The sequence below is a fragment of the Cervus canadensis genome, chromosome 5 (assembly GCF_019320065.1).
Source record: "Cervus canadensis isolate Bull #8, Minnesota chromosome 5, ASM1932006v1, whole genome shotgun sequence".
NCBI lineage: Eukaryota > Metazoa > Chordata > Mammalia > Artiodactyla > Cervidae > Cervus > Cervus canadensis.
In genome coordinates, this window is record NC_057390.1 from 63,947,158 (window position 1) to 63,973,311 (window position 26,154).

Here is a 26,154-nt window from a genome sequence, read left to right on the forward strand (position 1 = left end):
ATTGAGACCCTGTAGAAAAAGCCCTCCTCACTGGACGATATGAAAGTGACAAGGGTCAGGTTAAGAGCAGAAAGCTGCTGGTGAGGAAAGGGAGGTGGTGCCTGCCAGGCTGCTTCTTCACAAAGCGCCTAGTCCAGCCTGAGGCTTTGCTAGAAGGGGCAGCACTTCCGGCCTTGACTTTGACCAACTTTCAGCAAGAGTTAGAGATCATAACCGGAACAAAAGCACAGCAGCCAGGAACCCAGCATAGATGGAAACACAGCTGAGAACATCTGACCTATATACCTTTCAGCATTAATAAAAGGCTAACAGAAGACCAAAGGCCTATTAAATATCCCTGCCCCACCTAGATCACCACTTAATTGGGGTGGGGGGCCTCCAGGTCTAAAATCTCGGTTCTGATTAAAACAAACCAGGAGCCTCAATTGCTGCCCTATGTTGACATCAGGGAACTCATTCTTAGTTCTGCTAATGGTTACAATGTAGAGATTATTATGCTTTTTTTATTTCATGCACTTAATCAATGCTTGAAAAATTAAAACAGTGCGACTAAAGATCACCAAAGATCAAACTTCCTCATCCATCACAGATGAACATCTATTCTCAGAGCCAGCCTCTCGTAAAGAAGTCCCCAGTTTCCTTACCAGGGTTTTGGTAGTCCTACTCTTATATTGGAGGCTTAGTCAGAGCAGTTCATAAGCTGTGATTAGAAAACTCTTCTGTGTATATGTATCTCCCCAACCTACTTACCAGAAAGTCTCCAAAAGGAGAACGGTTCATTGCTTTGCTTTAGGGACTTTGAACCTAGTTAACATCAATGTCTACCAGCTTGAGGAACACAAACACACACACACACACACACACACACACACACATCACTGATGAAAATGGTATCAGTTAAATCTTTAATCAACTGGCTAAGAGTAGATCTTGTTCTTTATTTATTCACCATTTTTTGTATTGCTAATAATTAGATCCTTTACTATGAGCCAGGCACTGTGCTATATTCTTAGCAAATTAATCATCTTCATGTATCAGAAAGCTTTCAGTATATGTAGAAATGATAGAAGTGAAGTGAAAGTGAAAGTCGCTCAGTCGTATCAGACTCTTTGCGACCCCATGGACTATACAGTCCATGGAATTCTCCAGGCCAGAATACTGGAGTCAGTAGCCTTTCCCTTCTCCAGGGGATCTTCCCAACCCAGGGATCGAACCCAGGTCTCCCACATTGCAGGAGGATTCTTTACCAGCTGAGCCACAAGGGAAGCCCAGAAATGATAGATGACCTTGGTAATCATGATTCTGTAGATCCAGGGTTTGGAATCAGTGTGTTTGACAAGGATCCCAACTGATACTTATGACTGAGCAGCTCTCCTGGGAGGTGTCCCAGTTTGCCCACAGCCTCCTGACTGAGGTGCCCCCAATTTCCTGGCAGGTGGGATCTCATCACCACAGAGCAGAGAGCAGCAGGCTGGTCACCTGAGTGAGGGGCCGCTGACCTCCCAATGTGACTTACAAATCCATTCACTTTCCCTGGGCCGTCACACAGCAGACTCAAATTGATCAGATAGTCTGCAACCGCCAGATCCTCTTTACCCCAGCTGTGACTGAGCCAGGGGTTCCCCCATGCCAGAATCAGTTTTCTTAAGTGCTCGACCTGGTCTTTAATCCTAAATACCTAAGTTATTTAATTTAGCCTGTTGTTGCAGCTCGTCCAGTTCCCTTTCTTACCCTGGCTCCATTCTCCCATGCATCAAGCAGCACATAGCCAGGAGTCATCAGGACACGTGGCAGAAAATGTCCATGTACCCTGTTTTCCACTGGTGGCAGGAGTCGCCCAGACCAGCAGCTCTGGACTTGGCCACAGCCCCTCCACCACCAGGAAGTTCCCCTCTCCTGTTGAGTTCTTCCTGAATCATCTCTATCCTCCCTGTGTATTTTTTGTACAAGCTTTTTAGCTATTGAAAACCAAAGCAGGCCACTGTAAGGAAATTTTTATTGGAAAGAAACTGTCTGCCCTAAGGACAGTCCTTTTTTGTGTTTATGAAATTCTCAGAGTTAGAACCATGATTTAAAGAAATGGGAGGCCAACTAACTTGAAGTCTGTTTTGGTTAACATTCATGTTGATGGTGGTTTCACCTATTGAAACAGCAAAAATATTTAACAGAAATATCCACATAGGAAGCCAAGACAGCCCCACATAGGGAGTCCAAGAAACCTTGGAGTTGGGCCCTCTCTTTCCCCTCTGTGGCTCAGCTTTTCCGGCCTATAAGGGAGTGATGATTCCTGCTCCCTGCTCTTCACATGGAGCTACTGAAGTGATCCACAAGATAAGGCCATGCTGGCATTAGAGTTTCTGAGGCAAAATTAAACAGTTACAGTTATAGCATCACCCCCTGAAACTATGATTCCTTATCCACCAAATGATCCCAGTGTGCCTGGAATGATGAAAGTGTTAGTTGCTCAGTCGTGTCCTTCTCCTTGTGGCCCCATAAACTGTAGCCCACCAGGTTCCTCTGTCCATGGAATCCTGTAGGCAAGAATACTGGAGTGGGTTGTCATGCCCTCCTCCAGGGGATCTTCCCAACCCAGGAATCAAACCTGGGTCTCCCACACTGCAGGCAGATTCTTTACCATCTGAGCCACCAGGAGAGCCTGATGAGAAATGCTTAAATTTGGGTAAAGAAGCAATTAGCTGAGAGTTTTCTCATATATTGAGGAGTAACAAGACACTGCTTTGAAACCTCCAAGTCTGAGACACAAGGAAGATCACAGCTTGTATCTATAACCTAAAAGGCTTCCGTGTACTAATTAGGAATTATAAATAAGAATCACCCTGAAATCAGGTGTGTGTACTGTTCTCTATTTCTTTAAAACAACTTTTCAAAACATGTATTCCATGTCTTAGCTTTAATTGAATGTGCTTCTTAGGATGGATTTATGTAACAAGTAGTTGACTGTCCTCTGGTGGATTGTAAAGACAGAGTCCAGCATCTTCTCCTTGAACAGAGATTGTTGGGGGCTGATCTTCACTAACTGTGAAACTGCAGGGTGGAGTGTTTGACCCCTAGAAGTCCCTATGCTCCAATGATTCCTCTCTCCTGTATCAAATTTGTTTTGAAACTCAAAGAGATCATCATTGCCTCAAATACAAAGAGTGACTTTATGTGATATGTCTTGGGAATACAGCTTATATGATCCATCGTAATAAAATGAATGTGTATTAAATAAAACATCATGTGCAGAACAGAGAAGATGGATGGAATGTCACAAAAAAGACTTAAACAATATTTGTATATACACTAAGTAGAAACATATGGGAAGGCATTTTTTTCTGTTGCCTCTTTTCCAACAGTGTGGGGCTTTTAAGTGACACTATACATTTATAACAGTGGCCTGCTGACCAGGAGTTATCAAGAGACCCTCCAATTAGAGAGGCGTCTCAAGTGGTTCAGCAGTAAAGAATCCGCCTGCCAATACAGGAGACACAAGTTCGATCCCTGGGTTGGGAAGACCCCCTGGAGAAGGAAATAGCAACCCACTCCAGCATTCTTGCCTGGAGAATCCCATGGAAGGGGAGCCTGGTGGGCTACAGTGCATAGGGTCGCAAAGAGTTGGACACGACTTAGTGACTGAGCACACATGTGATTACAGAGAACCAGAACTCAGTGGCCACTATACCCCCAGACAATCAAGTTCCAATGAAACTGACTTAAAGACACATTTCAAAAGTATCTATACAACTTTATGCACCTAAAATATAGTAAAATCTCACCAGATATCAGAGTTTGGGAGTTTTATTTGCCCTTACACCCAGATGAAAGATTGTTTCTTTTAAAATGATCCAGATAAAGCCTCATCTTGTCCCTGTATCATAATTCAACTTGTAATGCGAGTGAGAGTGAAAGGGGGACCTAAGAATAAATTAAAAGGCATTCAGTGGGGTCTTAGTTCAAATCATGGCACAGTTCATCAAAGAGAGACTATTGGCAGTTGATTAATTTTGCCTGGATGGCATTTTCCCCTCTAGGGGGAAAAAAAAAAATCTCTGGTTCCTGTTGCATCACCCAGAAAAAGGCAGATCCACTGAAATGTGAAAATGGTGAAATGTGGAAAAAAATCATATAGCTCCCAAATATTAACATTGTTCAAGCTGGGATCATGGGCCTGAGGTTTTCTTTTATCTTAGTTCTGTAAAGTTTTTAATGTCCTCAGTGGATTTTATTTAATGAAAGAAGTGGGAATTTAAGAAGAGAGAGAAAGCTGCAAATGCATGCTTGAAGGGATGATTGTAGAACTGGGTCTGTGATATCTGAGCTAGACTTTCTGGGTAAAGGGTAAAACATGCTCCAGTTCATTGCATCAAAGCAAGGAGGCATGAGTGGTTGGTCACACGAGAGCATGATGGTTCTTTGCCTTGACCACTTCTGCTTACGCTGCATCCAGCACCATCTTCACATCTGTGGCCCAAGTCTCCCAAGACACTCATTCGCAAGGTCACATCATTCAAAATCATTTTCGGGTCTTCTTGTCTTTTTTTTGTCTAGTGATCCCCCAAGGTCTTTGGACTCAGCACTTTGGTATGAAATTCAATCTTCATTTAGTTCAGAATTTTTTTTCTTTTCTCAGTGACAGAGTATGATGAGGTAATGTTTTCTGGCAGGCTGACCCAAGATTTGAACCTTTAAAAGTGAAACACACTGAGAGCTGAAAACGACAGTGTACAATATTTATTCAATATTCTTGAGTAGACAGTGATGTTTTCCTAGTGTTAATAACAGAGTGTCAGAACTGTCATTGTCCCCACATGTGCCCATTGCAAAATTATAAACATATTAGTTATTCTCTATAACAATAGTAATAAACTGTAGAAACTTTTTAAAATGACCCAAGAAAACTGTCTTTTCCCCCAGAGACTATTTAGTAGGCTTTCTGTATTGGTCTGAACAACAGCAGGCCAGAAAGTGGATAAGGAATGACCCCAAAATCACTGGATGCTGAGGAAAGGGGTGAGGAGTGAAATGGTGTTGGAGGCACCTTGTCTGGTTTCCAAGGTAGCGGAGGTGGGAGGAGGCATCCTTGCATAGGTTTCCTTAGACTGGAGCAGAGCAGCACCGTTGTCCCAGCCCTGGCATATCAAGAAGATAAACTTTGTAAAGGTTCTTCTCATTCATAAAAAGGGATGTGAAGTGATAGTACTCTGACATTTGTGGTCAATAAACCCCTTTTGCATGGCCTAGAACCTTCTCTAAGGTTTTATTTTGCATAAATTACAGTTTCATAATCACTTTCTAGAACTGCTCCTTTTTGTACTCTTTAATGTTCCTTCAGGTATAAGGAGAAGTGGCATCTTTTCATTTATATAAAGAATGCATACATTTGTGATTTGCATTCAGAAAAAGCCCCTTCACTAACCATGTTCCACACTTTGGGGGTCCCTGTGGTTCCAAGAGAAACAAGGAAATGGCTCTCTTCAAGTCCAGAACAGTTCTGAGATGGCATCAGGTCACCTTTACTCAGAAGGCCCTGGTGGGACAGTGAACCACAGCTTGAGATCACTTCAGGAATACATGGATAGGGAATAAAATAGTACAGACAAGGGTGATTGAGTAACCAACAGCTTGGACATTGACAGACCCAGAGGGAAGGCCATGCCTTACTCAGCCAACTCCTCTTTGTAGATAACATCGCAAGCAACCTCTTCTGTCAATCTCACTCAAATGCTGTCACTCTTCAGCTGACATCTCCCTTTCTAAATCCTCTATAGTCTCCCTTCCCTTCTTAACTGGTTTCTCATTTTGATTTGGTAGGTTTCCCCTTCTACTAATTTACCAACCTGGAGAGATGAGGGTTCTGAATTTTCTGACTTCCTTCTCAGTTCATCCTTAAAATGGAACTATGAAGAAGTGCTCTCACTGGAAGGATAGCCCTCTACATGAACAGAGTAACTCAGGACTTTCTCCTTCAGCCCCAGTAAGGCTGATTCAAACTGGGAGATCAAGAATCTGCCTGCAATGGGGGCAACCGGGGTTTGATCCCTGGGTCAGGAAGATGCCCTGGAGAAGGGCATGGCAAACCACTCCAGTTTTCTTGCCTGGAGAATCCCATGGACAGAGGAGCCTGGCGGGCTGTGGTCCATAGAGTTGCAAAGAGCCAGACATGACCAAAGCGACTTAGCATACACACGTATGTTAATCCCAGACTCCTAATTTATCTCTCCTCTCCCTTTTCCCTTTGGTAACCATAAATTTGTTCTCTATGTCTATAGGTCTATTTCTGTTTTGTAAATAAGTTCACTTGTATCTCTCTTTATTTAGATTCCACATATAAGCGATATTACATATTTCTCTTTGTCTGGCTTACTTCACCTAATATGATAATCTCTAGGTCCATCCATGTTACAACAAATGGCATTATTTCCTTCTTTTTATGGCTGAGTAGTATTAGATTTAGGTATATATACATGCCACATCTTCTTTATTCTTTCATCTGTCAATGGACATTTAGGTTGCTTCCATGGCTTGACTATTGTAATAGTACTGCTATGAACATTGGGGTGTGTGTATTGAATTAGAGTTTTCTTCAGATACATGTCCAGGAGTGGGATTGTAGAACTGTGGTGCTGAGAAGACTCTTGAGAGTCTTGGGGTCACACAGAGTCGGACACAACTGAAGCAACTTAGCATGCATGCACACAGGGGAAGAGGGAACACAAAGCAAATTAACAAAAGCCTGACTTGTAAATTTCTCAGGGCAGCCGCATTCCTATCCATAAATGTAATCATCTGCTCCAGATCATTCTCTGCCCCCTGTTGAGTGAGGCCTGCTGAAAGCCTGGTCACTTAGGCAGGACCTGGAGCAGATCATGCAGCCAAGGGAAATAAAGGTCAAGCTAGTTTCAAAGGTCTCATCAACCCATAGGAATGAGAGAGCCTGGGGCCAGAAGAGTGTTCAAGAAGGAAGAAATGCAGAAAACCAGTTGCATCAATGTAACCTGGGTGGAGGCCAAGAAGAATTCCAGAATCAGAGATCCATGCAGGCATCTGGGTGACATTTTGCTGCCATGGGAGGGGCTTGTACAACTGGGAGGGACCATTTAAATAGATAGAAATGAAGCAGGCAGCGCCACCAAAGTCTCTCCAAGTGAAGAGTGGACCCTCTACTGAGAGTGAACTCTCTACTGAGTCCACTTCCACTGAACAAATAAAATGCACTGGTCATTGGCAACATCCTTTATTTGCAATTAAGGTGCTGAAATCCACAGAAGCTTTCCTATATTTTATATCCTGCTTCTTTCCAAGGGATTTAAGGTATAATTTTTTTCCTCTTAATGATTTGTGCTCTACTCTCACTAAATATCAGTCTAACATACCATTTCTTCCCAGATCTGACAGAATGTAAGCTCAGACCAGCCTGGGAAGAATTAAACATCACAAATATTTAATTAATGAGCCTGAATTAGTGAGGTTTTTCCTGTACCACAGTGATGAGGCATTTCAATACTGGGTCCCCTTTCAGATCCAACTCTACATTGTGTCATAGGTAGGAAGAATATGGGGGCCCAGTGGAGGCCTGAAACTAATTTTGAGGCTGAATAACTTAATGTTTTTTACTCCTAAATGAATCCCAGATTTTGAATGCTATAAATTTTCCATTTCTTCGGCTGGCAATGGCAAACATCAACCATGACCTTTCAGGGCCTTGACTACTGTCTTCCTTTGGTTTCAGTTTAAGAAGCACTCTGGCAGGATCACAGTAGCCCTTACCTGAAAAGCAGATGAGTCCAGGAAAATGTCAGTGGCAGCTTGGAGCCAGCTGGGCAAGGATCAGCCTGTGTAAATTTGAAGTGGGCAGCCAACTGCATGGTCAACATTTAAGAGGCATCCCAAAGCCTACCTGCTCCAGCACGTCACCACAGTGGCTTACCTTAGCCCCCCAAATGCCCATTATTGGTGCCACCCCTTTAAAGTTAAACACTATCTCAGGACTTTCCCTTTAGGAGTTACAATATTAAGGTTAGCGGTTCAGCTGATCTAGCAAATCCCAAAACAATATAAGCTAGGGGCAACAAGATAGGGGCTTCCCAGGTGGTTCAATGGTAAAGAATCTGCCTGCCAAGGCAGGAGACACAGGTTCAATCCTTGGGCCAGGAAGTTCCCCTAGAGAAGGAAATTACAACCCACTCTAGTATTTTTGCCTGGGAAACCTCACAGACAGAGGAGCCTAGCAGGCTACAGTCCATGGGGTCACAAAAGAGTCAGTCATGACTTAGCAACTAAACAAACAGCAAAGAAGATAGAACTTTTTTTTCTCACATGTAACCTTCTGGGGATAAGCCATCCAAAGTCAATATGGCGGCTTCAATATGGTGGCTCCAGTATGGTGGCTCTATGCTGTCAGGGGTCTAGGTTCCTTCTGTCTGTGTCTCCACTAACCCAAGTGTAGTGGCTTTCATCTGCATAGTCCAAGAAAGGAACAGGGGAGGGTATGTCCCTTCCTTTTAAGGCACTTCCTAGAATTTGTACACACCATTTCTGCTCACAGCCAACTGGTCAGAGTTTAGGTCATGTGGCCACACCTCGACACAAAGGAAGCCACACCTGCCTGTGAATTCCTGCATCACACTAGGTCAGCTTTCAGCATCACTTACCCCACCTCCTGAACCAATTTATGCAAGCAAGGCTGGGAAGTGTAATCATTACTGTGTGGTCCTGTGCCCAGTGAAACTCCTAGGTTCTACCCCTGAAGGAAGAAAGTGAAAATGGATGTGGGAGACAGTTAACCATTGCTTTTTATAGTATATGTTTGCAGACATGAAAAGAAGGTGCCTAATAAGGAATAAACCTTCATAGTGGTCCCAGCTCATGGATCATATTAGAGATTTTCACATAGAAAGCACAGAGAACTGAAAGGGTAAGCAAGTTTTGATTAGAAGAAAGTGGGGATATATGGAACCCTTCCCTAGGAAGGGCAGCTGGAGGGCACTAAAATTCTGAGGAAGTTAAAAATAGAGATGTGGAAAGCTCAAAGGGAATGGTGGGAACAGGGACATATCAGGACCCAAAGCCAATTCTCAAATATATGATATTACTGGTGGCCAGCTCTTTAAGTAGACATGCTTCTTGATTCCTTCTGCTCTATATTCATTCCAATCTAAAAAGCACATGTTGCTCAAAAGAAAGAGTTTAGCATTCAGCAGAGCTGGAGTTATATCTCTGCTCCATCATTTACTTGCAGAAAGGCCCTGGACAAATTACTTAGCCTTTCTGAGCCCTTTTCTACATTTTGAAATCACAGTGTTAATATTAACTAATAGTACTATTAGGGCTTCCCTGTTGGCTCAGATGGTAAAGAATCTACCTGCAATGCAGGAGACCCGCATTCTATCCCTGGGTCAGGAACATCCCCTGGAGAAGGAAATGGCAACCCACTCTAGTATTTTTGCCTGGAGAATTCCATGGACAAAGGAACTTGGTGGGCTACAGTCCATGGGATCTCAAAGAGTCGGATACAACTGAGCAACTAACACACACAGTACTATTAAGAGCACAAAATGAGATGATGTATATAAAACAACTAAGGCTGGCTCAGTGAATGGTGGATGCAATTAGTATGAAACCTTTCATCTCATGATAAGCAACTGGTCCCTCAAATATGGAGCTTAGACATTATGACAGGTCACAGGATAGAAAAACAGTACATGGTGAGATGCTGTGAATCTAAAGGACACATACCCATTTAGGGTGCCAGCCATTCATTGGCAAGAGTATAGTAGCCACAAAAGCAAAATGTTCTTTATATTTTAATTAATATTCTCTCCACTTGGGAAAAGCACTTTGATAACTACAGGCATTGGAAAAGAACTCACCCTAAAGATGGAATTCCTCACATTGTACAAAAGAAGAAAAAAGAAAACAGACCTTCATCCAGGAGCTTGTATGTGTGGAGCAGGATGAGGCTGGAGCTATGCCCCAGATGAATAAGTAATTTCGTAATTTTACATTTCACATCCAAGCTAAATAATGCTTTTGGCCAGGCAATCTCAGTTTATCTTCTGGCCCCTATTTTTTAAGGCAAATATCTCAACATAAATAAAATAATAAATAGACTATATTAACGATAGTTCTAAGTAGTCAGAGTCATTTAACTGGGATTAGGGACAAGGACAGGGAAAATATCCTCAAGGTTGTTAACTGGAAGAGACAGAAAGGGAGAGAAGGAAGGCTCTGAACAAAATTAGTTCATCTTGGGTCAGACTTTCACTCACTCAGCATGACCATGCCACAGTGTTTTCTTAAATTTTTGAAAAGTGCTTGAAAGCAACATTATTACTGAGACCCATCCAAAATGTCAATTAAAACCAGGCTTTTTGGAAAAATAATTGCTGCACTGCTTAGCCGGACCCAACATTGAACTTGATACCACCAACGAAGAGAAAATGGTCAATACCAAGGGCTGGTTTTTAGAAAAGCAAAACTTAGAAACAATATTTAGGGCATGCTACATCAGGTCCGGCCACTCAGCACCATTTGCTTCCTCTTGAATCAGCAAATGTTTTCAATTAATTCCACCTCTAAAGTGCATGACCCTTGGAATCTCTGCATGCATCTTTGTCTTGCTACCCTGAATACTCTGAATTTTTAGAGTCCTTTTGGCCACTGATCACTTTTCCTGGGTCTCCTTTCTCTGGTCCTATTCCTTTTTTTGTTGCTGTTGTTTTTAAGATGTGTCAGAACTAGACAGGTGCAGACATAATACATCAAGGTTTTATATAACGATGAGACATAAGTAGGGGATTTAAGCATCAAATGGGAAACTTCATTTGTAAAGCAGTTCCTTATGTCACTGTGTATGTTTTTGTCTTTGTTGACTGCAATGGCATATTGGTCTTCCTCAGAGGCCATAAGAGTGAATCCTTCTCTACGTGGACTTATTAATATATTTATTTGCATGACAAGTAATTCATTGCAACTTTAGGCATAGTTTAGACATGTGCACTTAGCAGACTTTCATGTAACCTTAGGACAGAATTTATTCATCCACATTTGAGTGGCAGGATTACTGTATCTTACTGTATTTCCTCTGTCTGGGTACTTATAAAAATATGCTTAAAGACTTTCCATGCTGGAATGCAATTGGAGCATAGGTACTTCACTTGACTGCAGAAGCAGGGAAGACCTTTCAACTTTGAGCTACCCACTGGCAGCATAGGAGTAAGTGATGGGATATCTCAGGCCCAGCTCACATAAGTAAGCTTGCACAAGTATATAAACAAGGAAAAGCCTTTCAATATTGCAACATCTTGCCTATTTCTTTCCAGTTCAGCCTTTTCTCATCACCATAACAGCCTACATTTCATAATGAATAATGTAGGGTAATATCAAGAGAACAAAAAGGGAAAATTGTGATGGTTTCCTTTGGGGTTATATCTTTTTCTCATTCAGTGGGCTTATCTTTCTCCTGAGGGCCCATGGATTCTAGCCATCTGAAGTCCTAGCCTATCAGTCAACGAGTAGAGCAAAGATCATGGTCCTTACCAACACCTTTGAAGGATACCAAGTTGAGTCCACAAAAAATGAGAAACCCACAACATTTCTTTACTCAGCTCCAATACTAGGCAAAGACATGAGTTACCACTTGTTTCAGTACCATTCTGTGACAAGTCACTCTAAAATATAGTGGTTACTATGGTACATATACACAATGGAATATTACTCAGCCATTAAAAAGAATTCATTTGAATCAGTTCTAATGAGATGGATGAAACTGGAGCCCATTATACAGAGTGAAGTAAGCCGGAAAGATAAAGACCAATACAGTATACTAACACATATATATGGAATTTTAAAAGATTGTAACCCTATATGCAAAACAGAAAAAGAGACACAGATGTACAGAACAGATTTTTGGACTCTGTGGGAGAATGCGAGGGTGGGATGTTCTGAGAGAATAGCATTGAAACAAGTATACTGTCAAGGGTGAAACACATCACCAGCCCAGGTTGGATGCATGAGACAAGTGCTCAGGGCTGGTGCACTGGGAAGACCTAGAGGGGTGGGATGGGGAGGGAGGCAGAAGGGGGGATCAGGATGGGGAACACATGTAAACCCATGGCTGATTTATGTCAATGTATGGCAAAAACCACTACAATATTGTAAAGTAATTAGCCTCCAACTAATAAAAATAAATGAAAATAAATAAATAAATAAAATATAATGGCTACAAAAGCTTCCCCCATGTCTCAGCAGTAAAGAATCTGCCTGCAATGCAGGAGACATGGATTCGATCCCTGGGTTGGGAAGATCCCCTGGAGGAGGACATGGCAAACCACTCCAGTATTCTTGCCTGGAGAATCCCATGGACAGAGGAAGCTGATGGGCTATAATCCATGGGGTCACAAAGAGTCAGACACGACTGAAGTGACTTAGCGTGCATGCTTGCATGACGGCATATTTCACAGAACTAAAACAAATAGTTCTAAAACTTGCATGGCATCACAAAAGATCCCAAATAGTCAAAATAACCTTGAAAAAGAAAAACAAAGCTGAAGGTATCACAGCCTCTGAGTTTAAAGAAGACATACAGGAAAGTTAATTCCTACAGCTCCAAATGGAAGAACATAACTGTAAATGAAGCAACTGATAAGGGATTACTCTCCAAAATATACTAGCAGCTCATGCAGCTCAATATCAGAAAAACAAACAACCCAATCAAAAAACGGGCAGAATACCTAAACAGACATTTCTCCAAAGAAGACATACAGATGGCCAATAAACACATGGAAAAAAATGCTCAACATCACTCATTACTAGAGAAATGCAAATCAAAACTACAATGAGGTATCACTTCACACCAGTTAGAATGGCCATCATCAAAAAATCTACAAACAATAAATGCTGGAGAGGATGTGGAGAAAAGGGAACTTGCACAGTTGGTGGGAATGTAAATTGATACAGCCACTATGGAGAGCAGAATGGAGACTTCTTTAAGAACTAAGGATAAAGTGCCATATGACCCAGCAATCCCACTACTGGGCATGTCCCCTGAGAAAACCATAATTCAAAAAGACACATGTACCCCCAATATTTATTGCAGCACAATTTACAATAGCTAGGACATGGAAGCAACCTAGGTGCCCATCAACAGATGACTGGATAAAGAAGTTGTGGCACATATATACAATGAAATATTACTCAGCCCATACAAAGGAGCAGATTTGAGTCACTTCTAGTGAGGTGGGTGAACAGACTGAAGTAAGTCAGAAAGAGAAAAATAAATATCATGTACTTGGCACTGATGGTAAAGAACCCTCCTGCCAGTGCAGGATGTATTGAGACATGGGTTTGATCCCTGAGTCAGGAAGATCCCCTGGAGGAGGGCATGGCAACCCATTCCAGTATTCTTTTTTTTTTTTTTTTTAGTTTATTTTTTAATTGAAGGATAATTGCTTTATAGCATTTTGTTGTTTTCTGTCAAACCTCAACATGAATCAGCCATAGATATACATATATCCCCCTCCCTTTGAACCTCTCTCCCATCTCCCTCCCCTTCTTGCCTGGAGAATTCCATGGACAGAGGAGCCTGGCAGGCTACAGTCCATAGGATCACATCGGTCAGACATGACTGAAGCAACTTAGCGCACATGGAATCTAGAAAAATGGTACTGATGAACCTATGGAATCTAGAAAAATGGTACTGATGAACCTATTTGCAGGGGAAGAATAGAGACACAGACATAGAGAACAGACTTATGGACACTGCAGGGGAAGGAGAGAGGGGGACGCATTGAGAGAGTAGCGTTGACCATAATAGAATTTACCATATGTAAAATAGATAGCTAGTGAGAAGTTGCTGTATGTCAAAGCGAGCTCAACCCAGAGCTCTGTGACAACAGAGAGGGGTGGGATGACGTAGGGGGTGGAAGGGAGCTTCAGGAGGGAGGGGACATTTGTATCCTTTTGACTGATTTGCGTTGTTGTATGGCAGAAACCAACGCAACATTGTAAAGCAATTATCCTCCAATTAAAAAAAGGTTTTTTTTAACTACCAAAAAAAAAAAAAATATACACATATGGCCAACAGGCATGCCACTAGTTATCAGGGACATGCAAATCAAAACCACAGTGAGATACTGCCTCACACCTGTTAGAATGGTTATTATGGAAAAGACAAGGAGTAAAAATGTTGGAGAGGATGTGGAGAAAAGGGAACCCTGTGCACTGCTGGTGGGAATGTAAATTGGTGCAGCCACTATGGAAAACAGTAGTAAGATTCCCCAAAAAATTAAGAATAAATAGTGTGTGTGTCTCTCTGTGTGTGTGCTAAGTCACTTCAGTTGCGTCCGACCCTGTGCGACCCTATGGACTGTAGCCTGCCAGGTTTCTCTGTCCATGGGATTCTCCAGGCAAGAACACTGGAGTGAGTTGCCATGCCCTCTTCCAGGGGATCTTCCCAACCCAGGGATCAAACCCACATCTCTATTTCTCCTACATTGGCAGGTGTGTTCTTTACCACTAGTGCTACTTGAGAAGCCCAGAATTACCATATGACCCAGCTATTCCACTTCTGGACACTAACTTGGAAAGACATAGACTCTTGTGTGTTCACTGAAGCATTTTTTTCCAATAGCCAAGATATGGAAAAAGCCTAAGTGTCTGTCAGTGGATGAATGGATAAAGAAAATGTGCTATGTATGTATGTATATGTGCATATGTGTATACATATGTATGTATGTATACATATACACACACACACACACATATAAACAGGCTTCCCAGGTACACTCAGATGGTAAAGAACCTGCCTGCAATGCAGGAGACGCAGGTTCGATCCCTGGGTTGGGAAGTTCCCCTGGAGAAGGGAATGGCAACCCATTCCAGTATTCCTGCCTGGAGAATTCCATGGACAGATGAGCCTGGCGTGCTACAGTCCATGGGGTTGCAAAGAGTAGGACACAGCTGAGAGGCTAACACTTTCATTTTTACTTTTCATACACATAAACACAGTGGAGTACTATTCAGCCATAAAAAGAATGAAATCCTGTTATTTGCAACAATATGGATGGACTTTGAGGATATTATGCTTAGCTAATAAATCAAACAAAGACAGCTACCATAGCCTATCACTCACATGTGGAATCTAAAAAACAACCTACAACAACAAAAAAAACAAACTCATAGATACAGAGGGCACATTAGTTGTTATCAAAGGGGAAAGAGGTGGAGGTGGACAAAATGGGTGAAGGGGGTCAATTGTGTAGTGATGGATGGTAACTAGACCTGTGGTGGTGATTGCTCTGTAGTGTACACAGATATTGAACTATAATGCTATCCTCCTCAAACTTGTATAATAAAATAAGTAAATAAAACATAGTGGTTTAAAACAATAACTTGCTATTTCTCTCACAGTTCTGTGGGCTGACCTGACCCACCTGTATAATTCTCACCTGGGGTCTGATCCCTCATAAAGTTGCAGTCAGATGGTGGCTAGAGCTAGAGTCATCAGGATGGACTGGGCTAGATGTCCAGGAAGGCTTCTTCACTCACCTGTCTGTGCCCAGTGCTCTCCACGTGGCCTTTCACTACAGTAGTCTGGACCTCTTACACCGAGTCTCAGGGCACCAAAAATAGGAAGCAGAAACTTCCAGGCCACTTGATATCAGTCTCAAAGCAGTACATCATCTCCATTATGTTTCATTATTCAAAACTATCACAGGACTTCCCTAGTGATACAGTGGATAGGAACCTGCCTGCCAATGCAGGGGACACAGGTATGATCCCTGGTCCGGGAAGATTCCACATGCCGCAAGGAGCATCTAAGCCCATGCACCACAACTACTGAGCAACTACTGAAGCCCTTGCGTCTAGAGCCCGTGCTTTTCAACAAGTGAACCTGCTGCAATGAGAAGACTATACACGGCAACGAAGAGTAGCCTCCGCTCACTGCAACTAGAGAAAGCCCGTGAGCAGCAACAAAGACCCAGCGCAACCAAAAATAAATAAATAAATAACTCTAAATAAATAAATTATCACAAACCAGATTCAAGGGAGTGGAAAAATGGACTCTTCCTCACCAGGGGGAGAAGCCTGTACCCAGAGGAAGGAAGGAGTTGATGGCAGCCATTCCTGCAGACAAGCTACCCAAACAGGAAGAGAGAATTCTTTGGAACAGAACTCTCTGCCTAGACTGCTCTGAGAGAGGCCCTCCCCTGCTGCTCTTGGGTGGCCCAATGACTAAAGCAGCAAAGCAAACTTTGAGCAAATACAATTATTTAAAATTGAAGTATAGAGGAATTAATAAACCCATACCACTTTTAGACTTCAACAGATCAAGCTGATGAAAAAATAAACAACAGATAGAGAGGCTTTAATCTAATAAAGATAGATTTTTGGATATTTCTTTAACAGTGTACCCATCAACTAGAAAATTCACAGTATTTTTTAAATTTGTGAAAAATTACTATGACTTAGGCAACAAAGAAAACTGGGAAGAGGAGAAAAAATATAATTTTACAGGCCACGTTTTTCCCACCATGTCACCACCAAAAATACAAATAAACAAACCATGCCTGGAAGTTAGGAATAAGAATTTAACTCTTTTTTTAAAGCCCTTAGAAGTTTTAAAACACTCTCATAAATTACTGTTGAGTCTAAGGGGAAATGAAAATGACAATTACTGGGATTCTAGAAAATAATGACAAGTAGAACACCACAATAAAAACCTATGGGAATTGGAAAAAATCATAGCCTTAATTTTTTTCATTGTTAGAAAAAATGAAAATAATGAGCTAAGCATTCAGTTAAAAATTAGAAAATATCAAACAAATCTACAAAAAACAGTAACAAGGAATCTGTGAGTCTAAGAACAAATTAATGAAAACCAAGCAAAATGAGTAGAACTGAGAAGTCTTAAAAATTTTTCTTTGCAAATACTAGTATCATTGACAAATCTTTGAAATTCAGAAAAGTCAGGATATATAAATATGTATAATATGGATAATAAAAAAAGGGGTATTATCACAAAGAAAGAGATTTGCTTAATTGTAAGAATTTCCCATGTACAAAGCATAGATCTATGCAATGGATTAAAAAATCTTGATAAAAGGAATGATTTTCTAAGAAAAGATGAATTATAGAAATAGACTCAAGAAAAACTATAAAACCGGAATAGGTCAATATCTGTGGCAAAAACTTTTAAAACCATCAAAAAGCTGCACTTAAGAAAAATAACATGTCCAGAAAGATCGAGAGAATTTTCCCATTCTTTAGTGAACTAATAATTCTTAGGCTATTTCGCAAATATAGAACATACAAAAAAGATGAAAATCTTCCCAATTCCTTTAGTGAAAATTATTACCTTGATGATAAAAAGAACAAAAGTGGCCAATCTCACATGTGAAAATTGGTACAAAAATCCCAAATCAAAAATTAACAATTTTCAGAAGTTTATTTTAGAAATATAAGGATAGTTAGAAATTAAATAGACTCATAATGCCCAATAAAGAATTTAATAATTGCATTTGGTATTTCCATGTGACAGATTATGCAACCATTGAAAATGGCATTTTATTTAAAAAACTTTGATAGATGATGATACCATTTTTTGTAAACATGTGCCTACTCTCTGTGTGTGTATGTATGTGTGTGATCTGAAAGAATGAGCACAACTCTGACTGTGATCATTGAAATTTCTTCCCTCCTCTTTTCCCTCCTTCCTTTGTACATTTTCCAAACTGTCCACAAATAAATTGTAGAACTTGGTAATCAGAAAAAAAGGGGGAATTTTGCTCTTAAATGTCTTATCTCAGTCGTCGTTCTTAACAAACCCCGTGTTTACACGTGTCCCACTAGAGATGTGCCATTTTTATATATTTCTACCCTTTCATTTTTCTAGTTTGCTCTTGTTACCAAATATTTCCTTCATGCTTTCATCTTACCCTCAGTTTTGGCATCCAAAGAAGTTATTATGGAGAGCAGGCCAGTATGTGTGTCAGCAAAATGCATCAAATAACTAAAGGAATTGACCTTGGATCCTTTTCCACGAACAGCACATAAAAGGCAGGCTATTATATGAGATTTATAGACAGGGTAAGGATGCAGTGGAGAAAAGGGAGCAGAAAAGAATTCTGGCATCACCACTCACAACACACCTTCTCTTCACCCTCGGCTCTGACTTTGGGGAAGAGGAAGAAGGCAAGACAGGTGTCTCTGCAACTTTGTCCCTGTCCTCAACTTGGGCCTATAAATGGATGCTGTTAAATGAAAAGCCAGAGTGTGGTATCTTCATTTCCAGTGATGGACCAAAGCTCAAAAAAAGAAAAGCACATGAAATTGGCAGAAAGAAATACCAAGGGAGCAGGACCAATTCGTGCTGAGGAACTTGGATATTTTCCTGTAGAAGGTGGGGAGACACTGAAGAATTTAAGCAGGAAGACAACCTTGACTGTGTGTCTATGTAATGTGTATATGATTATATATATATTTATATTTACAGATAGAAATATATGAATGTTTATATATACAGGCATGTGCTGTGCTTAGTCACTCAGTTGTGTCCAACCCTTTGAAACCCCATGGACTGTAGCCCGACAGGCTTCTCTGTCCATGGGGATTCTCCAGGCAAGAATACTGAAGTGGGTTGCCATGCCTTTCTCCAGGGGATCTTCCCAACCCAGGGATTGAACACAGGTCTCCCACATGCAGGCAGATTCTTTACCGTCTGAACCACCAGGGAAGCCCATATACAGGCATACATATATCTTATTGCATGCATGCTCAGTCGCTCAGTTGTATCCAACTCTTTGTGATCCCATGGACTGTAGCCTGCCAGGCTCCTCTGTCCGTGGGATTTTCCATGCAAGAATACTGAAGTGGGTTGCCATTTCCTCCTCCAAGGAATCTTCCCAACCCAGGGATTGAACCTGTATCTCCTGTATCTCCTGCATTGCAGGCGAATTCTTTACCCCTGAGCCACTAGGGAAGCCCACATACATGTTATATATAGTTCTATGCATCCATGTTTGTGCATACATGTGTATATCTATGTGCATTTGTTGTTCAGTCACTAAGTCATATCTGACTCTTTGTGACCCAGTGGACTGCAGCCCACCCGGCATCCCTGTCCTTCACCATGCCCAGAGCTTGCTCAAGCTCATGTCCATTGAGTCAGTGATGCCATCCAACCATCTCATCCTCTGTTGCCCTCTTCTCCTCCTGGCCACTACATATAAATTTTACATGGAAACCAAAATGTCACTGGAAAAGAGAAAGGCAGAAAGCAGGAAGACAGGTTCACTGAGTGGCTCAATTTATAGCAGAGAAGCCAACAGCGAGAGCATGGAGGAATGAATGGATGGATAGGAGAGATCTTTAAGAGAGAGAATCAGGGACTTCTTTAGTGGTCCAGTGGTTAAGAATCTGCCTTGCAACGCAGGGGACGTGGGTTTAATCTCTGACTGAGAAACTAAGATCCCATGTGCCACGGGGCTACTGAGCCCACCTGCCTCAACTGGAGAATCCACACATCACAACAGAAGATCCTTCGTTGCCTGCGGTAACGAAGATCCCGTGTACTGCCGCTAAGACCTAATGCAGCCAAAAATAAAATAAATAAAGTATTCATCATTTGTAAGAGAATCAGAACTCTGCTTCTCCCTGACTGTGGCAGTAGATGGCCATCTCCCAGTTTCCACTTATATTTCCTAACTGAGATCAACCCTAACTGAATGACTGCCTGCAAATTTAGTCATAATTCCAAACTCCCAGAAGAGAAATCTGATCTGTCTACCTCAAATTAGGTGTCCACTCCCCTGTCCAGTCAACTATGACCAAGGACAGGGCCACAGAACACAAATATTGTGTTCTGTGTGTGCGCTTAATCACTCAGTCATGTCCAACTATAGTTGGACTGTAGCCCACCAGGCTCCTCTGCCCATGGGGATTCTCCAGGCAAGAATACTGGAGTGGCTTGCCATGCCCTCCTCCCGGGGATATTCCCAACCCAGGGATCAAACTCGGGTCTCGCACATTGCAGGCAGATTCTTTACCATCTAAGCCACAAGGGAAGCCCATGGGTGCTGAGATCCATTTATTTGTGGGATTGTTTGATTGTTGCCCACCTCTACTTCTGGGCTATATTCTTCTTGAGGGCCAGGACTGTGTTTGGTTGCTCAGAACTGTCTGCAGCACCTTATAAGGTATTCAGGACACGGTTAGCACTCAAAAACCATTTGTGGGAAAGAAATGCACAAATGACTTAACAAATGAAGAGATTCAGGCAGAAGAAAAGGCATGATGCAGTCTTCAAATCCAATCCTCCATGCGTTCATTGTTCATGTGTCTCATTTATCACCAGAGCATCTACTTCAGCAGAATTACATCAGTTGCTTCAACACGCCAGTGAGCTTTTTGTGGTCTAGCCTGAGAACCAACCCCCATTTACAAGAATGATGTAAGTTAGGAACTATGCTCCTAATTCTAAACAACTGACATAAAACAAACTTTGGAAACCTGATCCATTTGTAACTTGAGAAATACCCCCAAACAGGACAATCAATGGAGGAACTAAACCAGAGAGTAAAGGTATTTGTCAGATGAAACTTGGCAGACGTGTTCTCCATTTTCCGTCTGATTATTTTCATATTCTTCCTGTGAAATCCAATTTCCTTAAGTGACCTCTGTTCGTAGGAAACTATTTGGTTTAATCAGTGGAAGCCATGGCGTATTTTTAACCATCTCTGAAGGCCAGCTCCCTCTCCACTGAGGGTGCCTGATACCCAAACAGATGTTTTACAGCACTCAGAACCCATGAGCTCACCACTGGCAAGTCTTCTGCACACAATCAGACCTCAGCTCTTCTCACACATCTCCCGCAAACCCAAATTCAGAACCCGCAGGCAAGCTTGACTCCTTACCATGGTAACAAAAAAGAGCAGAGCATAGAGAATCCAATTCTGAATTTTCAGTCTATTAATGTTCTATAAACCTGATGACCAAATGGAAAATATGCAACACAAAGAGTTAGCCAAACGAAATAGTCTATAAAAAAATGTGCAAACTGGGTGCTCCCAAAGACTTCGGATTAAAGTATCCAAGTTAAAGAGTTCCAAGGCAGTTTGAATTTTGATAGAATTTTAAAACATTAGAGCTGAAGGGTCTGTGGACATCATCTAGCAAGCACAACAGTTTTGTTCCAGAGATGATGAGGCTGAGACCCAAGAAAGAAAGGGCCTCAAGGTTTCACATGCTAGAGGCAGAACTGGGGGTAGAGCTCTGCCTCCCAGGCCAGACCCGCAGGACAGACAGACCACAGTCCCACACCCCCAGCTTCCTGCCTGTTCTTCCTGGACCATCTGTCTGCAGTTCAAAGCTGGGAAGAAGCCAGAACCTGGTCAATAAGATCTTTCATCCTGCCTATGCCATGACCATTTCAGAGTGTGTCCCCTCCACTTTAGATAGAAAGTTTTACTGAAGACCAACTTCCCTTGATAAATCAATAAAAAGTAACCTAAAAAGGTATGTTTAAAAGTAACATGTCAACATTTCAAGTGTGGAAATCAAAGGGAATACATAGAATTCTTACCACTCCTATGGTCAAAGGAAACCATCACAGGATGACTGAGGAGATGTAAACAGAACTGTGAGATGATGGACCTTTGGTCCTCTGAGAACCTAAACTTGCAGGGAAAATCCGAGCTTCCTAGGAAGGCTTGCTCCACCTCAGAGACACTTGGAGATGTGAGCAGTATCCGCTGAGTGCCAGCCTAAACTGGAACCTCATGCTGCTGTGAAGATCTCAAAAGGAGAGGAAGCAGATGGAGCCTCAAAAATATTCACCCGCACATTGGGGAACAAAGTTTATGTTGAGAAGAAAACCAAGTGGCAGAGTACAGACTTCATTAAATAAATATTTGTGGAGAGCTTAGGATGTGCTCAGCTAAACATCCTGCAATAAAAGAGCAAGAATTTAATTGAAAGGTGTAAGCAAAGACCAGATCACAGAAGGCTGTGTATGCTATTGGAGGGAGGTGTTTGGAGTTTACTTTAAAGATCACTCCGTTCAGTTCAGTTCAGTCACTCAGTCATGTCCAATCTTTGCAACCCCATGGACTACAGCATGCCAGGCCTCCCCGTCCATCACCACCTCCCGGAGTTTACTCAAACTCATGTCCATCGAGTTGGTGATGCCATCCAACCATCTCATCCTCTGTCCTCCCCTTCTTCTCCCACCTTCAATCTTTCCCAGCATCAGGGTCTTTTCAAAGGAGGCAGTTCTTCCCATCGCGTGGCCAAAGTATTGGAGTTTCAGCTTCAGCATTAGTGGGAGCCATTGAATGATGGTGACCTGGGAAGTGAATTGACCAGACTTAGGTTCTGGAAAAATCTCTTGACAGCTGATGGACTGTGGCCAAGTACTACATTATATGATACTATCTACAAGTGCTTCAACAGCATTATTAGCACTTTTATTCTATATTCAGGATAATACAGTAAAAGGGGGTGGGTGAGTGAGAGCCTAGGGCAAGCAGAGCTAGGTTTTAATCCCATTCCTACAATTTACCAGCTGTATGGTCTTGAGCACGTTATTTAAATAGTTCTACCTCCTCAGTCGACTTCCTTTCTGTACACTGATGATAATACTTAGCTGATGGAATTTGATAATAAATAAAGTGGATGACGTGCCTGGACATTTCTAAGAATCCTCCCAACACCATTAAATGCAACCAAATCAAAGTAGAATTTTTCAGTTCGGAGGGAATGCCACCTAGCATCCTGCTGTGCCTCCACTTACAGGAAATACTGTTGCATTTTCTTCTTAAAATTTAATCAGGACATTTTATTGCTAACATGTAAAAATAATTGGCATTTTTACTTTGTAAATGAGCAGTGAGGTAAACTGAGGTCAAAACCAAATATTGGCTCTGAATCAAACCACCCAAAAGCAATAGTGCATAGAATTAAACTGGTTACAGAGACCAGTGCAGGAACTAAGTGCTTCTACTGTCCTAGCAGCCTTTTAACCAAACACTGGTGCAGATTTGCTGGCATATGTGACACTGAAAACATCTGGCCTTTCTATTACCCTCTCACAAGCAAAAACTGATGTCGTGTAAACTGATCTTTAGGCCAATTATATAGTCTAAGAGTTACAGTGTTTGTGTTGGCTCCTCTGGCTCCAGGTTTTAAGAATTTAATTTGTAGCCACACCCCTGCCTGAAGTCCTAACTGCATCTTAACTGTAACTGACTCCAGGGATCTGTTTATGCGGTGTCTGCATCTTCTTTTTGGGACGATAAGTATGTGTGACAGCATTGCCAGTCAACTGTGTCCTGTAAGAATAAGTTATAGGAGTGGCGCAGCAATGGGAGGATAGAAGAGGGTGGGGAAATGAGCGAGCTCTGGGAGCTGCTCTGGTCACCTGTCCATTGCTACATTTTTTTCACCCCTGTGTATCAGTTTTATTCTAGAAGCCAGGTGAGGAATGTAGAGGTTCTACCCCACAGTTCTCCTAGAAGGCACTAAACTAGGAGTCAGAAATCCTGCTACTACGTCCAAGTGGCCCGTCTACCCTAGACAAGGTCATTATCATGTCTGAGCACAATAGACATTACTGTGTCTGTTTCCCCACCTAGACTCAACTTCACTTACCAAACACAGTGCCAGGCACTGTTCCAAGCCCATCACCAATGCTGATTAAGTTAATCCTCATCCTGAGAGCGAGTGGCAGGTGGTGTATTATCCCCACCTCATGTCTTACAGGGGGGTGTCACTCAGGAGGGCATGACAGAGGCTGTGAGCTTGCCCCCTCCCCTCTGGCTCCGAGCAGCCGAGCTGCTCTCGGCTCCAGTGCGCCAGGTCTGTACCTGTGCCCTGCAGCAGGTGACCCAGGGCACTCCTGGGGTGTTACTGACTGTAGGAAGGGGTGCTCTCTGCCTCTCCCCCACCCCACCCCACCCTTGCCCTCAGCTGCTATGGCCAAAGGCTGTGATGGTGGCTGGAGAAGGGCTGACCAGGAAGATCTCTCCTCTCCTCACTCTCATCGCCCCCCGCCCACCCCCAACCCCTGCCTGCTTTTTCTCCATCTTTAGCTGACAGATGTGAGAGAGTTTTGTTCAGTGGATCCTTTCAAATCCTTTTGAAGACATTGAGGAATCCAAATCTGGGTTATGAATGGAAGTATTGATAGAAGAAGCCTGGGAGCTCCTAATTTTGTCTCTGGTAAAAGTACTAGTTACAATTACATGAAATAATTAAACAGACTCTGGGTTCTTTCACCTCGTCTCTTGCCCATCCTGACCATCAACTGATCCCTGGAGGGAGGGAGAGAATAGTGGGACAGCCAGCCCTAAAGGAGACCTGAAGGTACGTGGGGCCTCGACCACAGGCATCAGCATCTCCTTCCCCAGGAAGGGAACTTTCCTTCAGCTTTAAAGGAAATGGGTTTCTCTAGTATCCTGGTCTGGTCAGACGTATCTAGGAACATAGGACAGAACATGTAGTACAGTAAATCCCAGTGCTGAGTTACCCATTAAAGGAACTTATCACAGATGGCAATAAAATTAGGACTTTCACATCTTGAAAGAAAGAGCTGTATCCAGGATCATAAATAAACTATATAACTGAGGCTTAGGTTTATAAAGCTGAAAAAGAGGGCTGCTTGAGAAAACAGGAATTTACAGTGCTGGGTCACAAAATTAACTCGTGAAAGTCCGACCATGATCTTGGAGTTGCAATGAGAAGATGGTAGCCGATTTCTGCAGTTGGTGAACCCCAATCAGAACCTAATGAGGTCAGGCCCTGGTTTAATTTCATAAAATGTAAGCTCATTGGGGTGCTGGCACCTAAATACAGCCTTGTAACTCCTAAACCAACAGTGGAGCAGCAGATGACAAAACGAGGCCAGTGCCTTCCAGAAGTTTCTCATCTAGTCAGGAAGCGAAGGCATTTACAAATAAAGCAATTATAGGATGCAGACTTCAGAGTGTGGTGTAGACGGTAACTAGAGAATTCAAGGAGGAAAGCAAGGAATGAGTAGAAGCCAGACTTTTCTTTTTTTTTTTTTTTCCCATTTATTTTTATTAGTTGGAGGCTAATTACTTTACAATATTATAGTGGTTTTTGCCATACATTGACATGAATCAGCCATGGATTTACATGTGTTCCCCATCCCGATCCCCCCTCCCGCCTCCCTCCCCATCCGACCCCTCTGGGTCTTCCCAGTGCGCCAGCCCTGAGCACTTGTACTTTTCAGGGAAAGATGCGTGGAGGACAAAGGACTGACTCCGGACTGAAAGATGCGGGGAGGGGCGCATGTGTGAGGCAGGCGGTGCTCTGGCCCCGCCCCCATCCGCTCCCACAGACCTGCATCGCGCCCCACCATGACTCTCCCTAAGCCGAGTCTCAGATCACACATTTGTATTTCCCTCTTGTCCTTTGGGTAATTGGTCCTTAAGGTCTACAGTCACACCCTCTTCATTCCCCACTCTCCCAGGCTCTTCCTCGAAAGGCCTGGAAAAGGAAACCCTGGCCTCTCAGGACACATCACATCCAGGCTGGACAGCACAGGATGGCGTCCATCCTAAAGAAGGAAGCCAGGAAAAATCCACACTTCCTCCTCAGTGGAAGCCCCAGAGTCATTCCTGTCTTGGGTTATAATCAGGTTAAAATGAGCAGGACAAGGAGAAAAGGACAGCCTCAGAGGGGGTACCCCGCCTCAGCCTCCTGGGGAAGGATTCTGTCAGCATCCAGGACACACAGTAGGGAGAAGAAGATGCCCAATGGGCATGGGAAGTTTGGGAAAAGGCCAGGGCCCACAGAGGTGGCCAGTACCCTGCCCAGACAGGCAGGGGAGGGCCGAATGGGAAAGGTGATTGGAGGGGGGTGCTCCACTTACCAGAAGGAGAACTTCATGAGGGGGAGAGGGCCTGTGCTCCCATCCCTTGCAGAGCCCAGTGTTGAGTGGAAGGCTCCCAAACACCTATTAAGAAGAGAACTGAAATCCATTGTTTTTGGGTGAAATGTCCTGTAGCTATCAATTAGGTCTAACTGGTCCATTGGATAAGGAAGTTGTGGTACACATACACATTGAAATATTACTCAACTATAAAAAGGAACACATTTGAGTCAAGTCTAATGAGGTGTATGAAACTGGAGCCT

General features: G+C 42.6%; 1 protein-coding gene and 1 long non-coding RNA gene across 2 annotated transcripts in view; one reads left to right on the forward strand and one right to left on the reverse strand.

The window, feature by feature from the left end:
• ANTXR1 (ANTXR cell adhesion molecule 1) overlaps positions 1-26,154 on the forward strand; it is a 252,763-nt gene that overhangs the window by 220,366 nt on the left and 6,243 nt on the right. The gene's annotated exons all lie outside the window — the stretch shown is intronic.
• LOC122441871 lies at positions 4,725-26,088 on the reverse strand. Its single transcript, XR_006269470.1, has 3 exons — positions 25,892-26,088; positions 22,228-22,342; positions 4,725-5,129 (listed from the first exon to the last, which is right to left on the reverse strand). It is a non-coding gene; the product is annotated as an uncharacterized LOC122441871 (long non-coding RNA).